Source organism: Petromyzon marinus, chromosome 46 (genome assembly GCF_048934315.1).
Source record: "Petromyzon marinus isolate PM22_M1 ecotype Great Lakes invasive population chromosome 46, UKy_Petmar_22M1.pri1.0, whole genome shotgun sequence".
Taxonomy (NCBI): domain Eukaryota; kingdom Metazoa; phylum Chordata; class Hyperoartia; order Petromyzontiformes; family Petromyzontidae; genus Petromyzon; species Petromyzon marinus.
The window spans coordinates 3,447,877-3,455,052 of record NC_133712.1 but is presented as its reverse complement, the minus strand read 5'-3'; the positions used below and the strand labels follow the sequence as shown (position 1 = coordinate 3,455,052).

At 43.0% G+C, this 7,176-nt stretch overlaps 1 long non-coding RNA gene across 1 annotated transcript; it reads left to right on the top strand.

Annotated features, from left to right (window-relative positions):
* Positions 1 to 406: 406 nt before the first annotated feature.
* LOC142930977 (uncharacterized) lies at positions 407 to 4,391 on the top strand. Its single transcript, XR_012946972.1, has 4 exons — positions 407 to 856; positions 1,341 to 1,513; positions 1,907 to 2,271; positions 2,923 to 4,391. It is a non-coding gene; the product is annotated as an uncharacterized LOC142930977 (long non-coding RNA).
* Positions 4,392 to 7,176: the final 2,785 nt, after the last annotated feature.

The following is a 7,176-nucleotide window of genomic DNA, read 5'->3' as shown; positions in this document are numbered from 1 at the left end:
CCACCCACCCACCCACCACCTCTATACACCCAGAAGTATAAATAAGTACAACACAGTTCATCACAACGTCACAAGTGGTGGCGTAAAGTGTGGGTACTCCGACCACTTTTGAGACATTTGGCTGTGTATACGAGTATCCCAAAACCATTTAAGTAGCTCTCTCGACCTACTCAATGATGGAGGCCTTTCTGGAAGTAGAGGGGTGAGCAAATAATTGCAGGCCTGCACCTTTACGGTGATCTTTTAAACATATCGAGCAGTGTATGCGCCTCATGCACCTGTAGCTCTTTGCCACGTGGTGGCCAGTTGAATTCCCATCACAGCTGCCTCATATAGAAGAGCTCTTATCCGTGATCATATTACCTATGACTCCCATTATCCATGGCAGCTGTAGAGTCCACAGAAACACCAATTATCCGTGACCCTATTTTCATTCTTGTACGTAATTATTCAGGTTTTTCTTTTTTTACCATCCTGAATTGCGGAACAACTCGGTTCGCGCCGATGAGAAGAGTCGCCATGTCAATTCTTCCCATTATAAGTGTTTTGTTTTCATGACCAACTTCAGTACAAGATGTTGTATTGGATCATCTTTACGATAATTTTTGATCCCCCTGCTTCCGACTCGAGAAATAATTCATTTACACTTATAACGTTAGATGTACAGTGCACAAAATGAACGCCATTCTTCCATACAGACAGGAATCATCTTAATGGACTCTCATTTGGTTAAATACAATACAAATAATGCATCCGTTTTCTTAATTTTTTCAGGAAAACATCTTGGTGAAAGATCACCACACGGCAGCCATCCGATTGGCCGACTTCGGAGGAAGTTTTTTTGAATCTGAATTTCGTAAGTTACACTTTATATACATTTATACACATCATCGCATTTCTAAATATTCCTACAGATCCTGTTATCTGGAATAATTTTGTGTTTTATATATCGTCGTTCATGCAAATTGCGTGAACGATGCTGATGTGAAATTAATATAGCAGATATCACAAGAGCTCACGCAGTGATGCCTGCGCATGGTAGCTCCACACGAGGTATTAAGGAATGCTCACAACTCCTTAGAACCTCCAATTCACAACCGTGCATTGGGAATGTCCACTTCCGTGTAAAATCACGTCCTGTCATATTTTGTTTGTTGCGGTTGCACCCGACTTAAGAGCCGCATGGCTCACAGGGCTATACCTAATAAATGAAAACTTGAAACTTGAAAACTATCACATATCATGCAGGACAGGGTGCGAACACATTGGGGATTCTTTTAGTGAAACTATGACTCCTACAGGCCACCTAAGCAATATTGTATTTTTTTATTTTTCTCCAGCCGGTTATTCCTTTGGGACGCACGGATACAACGCTCCCGAAGTCTTGCTGGGCCAGCCGTTTGGAACATCAATTGACATGTGGGCTGCCGGGTGCATACTAGCTGAGATATCTGTCGGCAAACGACTGATGTCAATAAGCAGCAAGATTCAGGCGATCGCTGGCCTCACAAAGGTAACATTAATTGTATAATTTTGTATATTTATTAGCGAAAGATTGTGGGTTCAAATCTGGTTGGGGTTTATTCAGCCCTACAGTGTTGATAAAATGAGTACTATTTTTTAGGGAAGTCGACATTGGTTGTCATAGAGATATATTCACCTGTGACGTATGAATGGAGTTTTACCACTGACTCAGGGCTGCAGCCAGGCTATGATCACTGCCTCAATGCTCATTTGACTTTGAGTACAAATTCAATTTTAAACAGCTTCATATTACGTGAAATCAAGTGATTACTCAATAATGAATAATTCAATCAATAGGATACACACCATGTATGTAAGTACGTACAGAAAACGCCTCTTAACTCGCCAGTGACATAAGAGCAAATGTATCGTTTATTTTCAGATTGTGGGAACACCACCCTTTGAGATGCTGCACGCTGCACCAGACGGTCCTCGGTATTTCAGTGAGTACTGCAAATTTTAATTTTAATATGCGATTAGGTGTTATAACATCACTCGTCTGGCTGCACAATGACGTGAAAGTTGGGTTGTTTCCCCACGTCCTTCACAGCCTTCGTTGTACATCACAGCCTTGTGCACATTAATAATATTTTAATGCATGACATCGTTTGCGATTGTACCCACTGCAGACTTCTTTGGGCAACTGACCAAGGAATGTCTGCAGGAGACCCCTAAGTGTTGCCGACTCAAGAAGTTTCTGAAAACGAGAGACCCATTGTTCCTGGACTTCATCAGCTCCATCCTATGGTGAGTGTCCCACTCTTTAAGTTTCCCTCAACTGTAACAAAATTCCAGTCAATTTCTATATCACAAGGGAATATGCATCCCCTTTGCAATGTACAGCTATCTTGCATATCTCTGCAGAAGAAACTAGGTAAAGAATGAAAGGGCAAATGCAGTACTGTATCCTCATTTAACGCGCTAGTAGATGTTCTGTATTAAGAAAAAATGCATTTAGTGAGGAATTACCGTTTACACATTACAGAGATAAACAAATAAAAACCATGCACATTTGCACATTTTCACTATAAAATTAGCTTGCAGTCATCCCATGGCGAGAAAAAAAACTGTGATGAGGGTACGCCACCACGTACTATATCATTATATTATTCCGCGCATATACCTAGAATTCCTATACTGCTCAGCCATGCAGCTGAATAAAGTTGTTTGTCATGAACCGCTCAGAAAGCCCGTTCCCGAATGGAAGAACTTTACTTTAGCGATAACACGTTGTGTACGCACACTTTGAGCGTGGACTTACCATACCTATATTCACATACCTGCAAACCCTTAGATACTTTATCAAGTGGATGTAAGTTTATTGTATCACTATAATGTGTCATTTGGGTATGTATATTTTGCTGATCTTCTCATCGGTACTTGTCTCTTTGTTTTCAGCTGGAACCCAAATGACCGTCTAACTCTGAAAAGTGCTCTCAAGCACCCATGGATGAGTGCAGCTCCAGCTCCACCACCTGGACTTCACCAGGCACCAGCATGCAAGATCAACTCCCATCTGGCTCCTGCAACCAAGACCTTCCCTATTCTGGACCCCTACAACATCCCTTCCAAGACAATGGACCCCTACCAATTATGCTGGCTGGATTCGGACCCCAACAACTTCTTCATCCCGGCTCCAGCACCTTGCCACCTTCCCTCAATTCCACAACTTACTTCTCCTGGCCAAATTCCAGTCGAATCAGTTTGCTGCAGCTCTTCCGGAGTGGCAATTCCCATTTTGGCCACTAAGGTGTCCACTGCCACTTTCCTTCCATCTCCAGCCGCCGTTGCAGTCCCCTTAATTGAGCCAAGGACTGACGCCTTCCTGGCTTCTGCTTCTGTTGCATTAAGCGCCGGAACCATTTTGGATGTGGAGATGCCTACAGCCACTAGCTCAACATCCACCACAAAATGCAGCATTCAGGTGGTAGATGTGAACACTGCTGTGTCTTCGACAGCATCAATTGCTGACCCCCTCCCAGAGTCGGAGACCAGAATTGATGCGGACATCAAGCCTCTGGATATTGAGGAATTTCATATTTCAATTGAGGCAGTCGATGAGGCGACCCAAAATGGAGCCGAGACGAGCATGGGCTCCATATTGTCTCTGCCTATAAACGCAGACGACACTGTTAACCCTCTCCTGGAGTCCGAGAGCACGGTTAAGGCAGACTCTAAGCCTCACGATGCTGAACAAATGAAAGCCATGGTACAGAGTGACATGGACAGTGCAGAAAAAAATATCGAGGTCCCCAAATCCCAATCACCAACCATCCGCAAGAGATGGCATCGGTTCGGACGCGCTCTTATTAAGTTCGTCTGTTGTTGTGGGGGAAGTGGTGAGGGGGATTAAATGTTTTAATATTGTCAAATATATGGGCAGCCCTCGACTTATCACCTGTTCATAAGTCGAACGGTTTATAAGACGTTTTTAAAAGGGAAACATTGTTAAACTCATACAAAATATTGAACATTTGCATTTTATACTGTAATAAATACTATATTATACATAACATACCAAATAAATGTTGGTAAATAGAAAGAAAAATCAGTTTTAACTTCACTTGCCTTGATTCCCGATGATGCTGGCTTGTTTGTCGGAAGGCGCATAATGGATCCCAACAATTTCACACACAAGGGGGCATGTAAGCGCACTCACACAAAACATACACGACAACGATCCCCTGTATAGCCTGCCTTCACAGCGTTTATGAAGGTCGCCTTTGACTCAACAGTAGCGATGTTTACACACACCGCACCAGGTACTCATTTGAGGCCGAGTTGACCTAGGAGAGGCCCAGGACATATTCAGATTATCATCACTGATGTTGGTTGTGAGTGGGAATTAAATGTTTTAATATTGTTAAGTATACTCTGGTTCCTTCGATAAAGTCACGTTGGTAAAAAGTAAAAAAACAATGAAAACAACTAAATCAAATCACGACGTTTCGGAGGCAACACAAGCTTCCGTCATCAGGATGAACAGCCACAGTAAAATATACTGTGGTGAGTAGAGAGAGCTATTTGTGACAAGCGATTATATATGGTAAGAAGGGGGGAGGAGCCAGGGAGGACGGATGCAGGGTAGGGAGGGGGGTGAGTGTTGGGGGACGGAGATTATTGAAGCTCCTGGGCATGGTACTCATGTACAACGGATTAGGGGGGGGCAGCGGGGGGCGGGGGAGAGTGGGATGGGGGACAATTTTGCACGATTGAAACGTTGCACGTCAAATTTCCTAGTGATGGTAGTGTGTAAGGCTGGGAGTAAAAGACCGGAGATATGGATATGAATATAAACTCTAAAGCAGCTAAAGTTTTACTTGATTAATAACATCCTTCCAATGAATGCTCAATTTTAAACCATCCTCTTGGTTGAAGTTACGACTATGTTTGTATATCTGGATGGATTCATGGACAAATCTTTGGTGGTATCCAGATGGCTTGCAGAGTACTTTGGTAGCAATGATCAGCCACGGCAGAAGAATTTGTCCTATCGTGTTTCAAATCTGACTTGTGCTCGTGAATGCGGTCAGATACGTTGCTTCGTTTCCCCAATATAACAATCACCACAAATGCAACTCAGTTTGTAGACACCAGGGTACTGTAAGTCAGGAATGACATTCTTTACGGATGGGATTAGATCACGTATTTTGTGTATTGTACTGAATCGGACCTGGATCTTGTGTTTGTTTAGAATTTTGGAAACCTTTTTGGTAACGCCTGCTATGTATGGTAACGTGATGGTTTTGATCGGAATCTCAGGGGGTTGTTTCTCCATGGTAGGAGAAACAACTCTGCGGATAGTACGGTCCAAATATCCATTCATCTTAAGGGCCAGGTGTACATGTTCTAATTCATTGGCCAGGTGGTGTTTGTCAGAGATGCAGTGGGCCCTATGGTGTAGTGTTTTGATGAGGGAATTCTTCTGTGCCGGACGGTGGTGGGAATCAGGTTTCAGATAGGAGTCTGTGTGGGTGGCCTTCCTGTAGACAGAATGTCCCAAAGAGCCATTGGACTCCCTCTCAAACAGAACATCCAATAATTTTAGCTTGCCATCCTTCTCCACTTCCATGGTGAATTTGATGGATAGGTGTATGGAGTTAATGTGGTCGAGAAATTGGTTCAATGCTGGAAGGCCATGTGGCCAAATGACGAAAGTGTCATCCACATATCTCTTCCACAGGGAAGGACACAGGGTGGATGTCTGGATGGCGTCTGTTTGAAATTTCTCCATGAAAACATTGGCTATCACTGGTGACAAGGGGTAACCCATGGGGGTACCCTCATTTTGATTGAAGAAAGTACCATTCCAGGTGAAGTACGTGTTGGTGAGGCAATGCCTAACCAGCGCAGGGATATCAGGGTTCAATCCATGTTGGACTAAGTCTTAAAATATTGTTATGGTGTCAGGCACTGGAACCTTGGTGAATAGAGAGACCACATCAAAGCTGACGAGGACATCATCAGGGGACAGTGAAATGTCCTTAATTAGATAGACCAAGTGAGTTGAATTAAGAACTGCTGAAGTGGTCTTGCCAGTAAAGGGAAGCAAAGTATCTGACAGAAAATGGGCTAGTTTGTAGGTAGGTGAGTTGATCGTGGACACGATGGGCCGCAGTGGGGTACCTTCTTTATGGATCTTGTGAAGACCATAGAATCTGGGTGGTCTAGGAGCTGAGGGTTTTAGGGAGAGCCGTTTGACTGGTTTTATTTGGGAAGTCGAACTGGTAATGATCTTGTTAGTTTTAGTAGTTAGACTGTTAATCGGATCTCTATTGATTTTGGAGTAACTGCTATCATTGAGTAGGTCCTGGATTTTGTTGTTGTATGTGGTTTTATCCATGATCACAGTGGCATTTCCCTTGTCGGCCGAGAGGATGACTATGTCATCCCTCTTTTTCAAATTTGCGAGTTCAGAGCGCTCATTTTTGCTAATGTTGCTAATGGGTTTCTTAGCATTTTTGAGGACAGTGGCAATCTCAGCTCTAGCAACATCTGTTTGGATGTGTCCCAAGCCTTTGAGGGCTACATCGACCTGGGAGATCATATCCTCCACTGGAGTATGTTTAGGGGTAACTGCGAAATTCAGCCCTTTAGCTTGTACCGATTTTAGATTGTCAGAAATTGGGATGCTACTCTGATTGATAACAATTTTGTTGACATCTAACTTTTTAATGTGTGGTTCTGTTTTTTCTTTGATAGGAGGTTGAATTTAACGATCAAGTTAGCTTTACATTTGGTTGACAATTAATTATCAGAGGTTGTTGTCATGTTGTCAACAGGGTCCCAATCCATCCTCCCTGGCTCCTCCCCCCTTCTTACCCTATATAATCTCTTGTCACAAAAAGCTGTCTCTACTCACCACAGTAATTTTGCTGTGGCTGTTCCACCTGATGACGGAAGCTTGTGTTGCCTCTGAAACGTTGTGGTTTATTTAGTTGTTTTAATTTTTTGTTTCATTTTTAATTAATTTTTTACCTACGTGACTTTACCGAAAGAACCAAAGAGTATGGATCCTTGCAGTCACGAAAACTTCAAATCTAGAATTGTTAAGTATGTAGTTGAACGACTCTGGAGACATAAACTGCAGAGGCTTCTCCTTTATTTCCTCACACTCACACGACTACGACTCGGTAGCACGGAATAAAACGC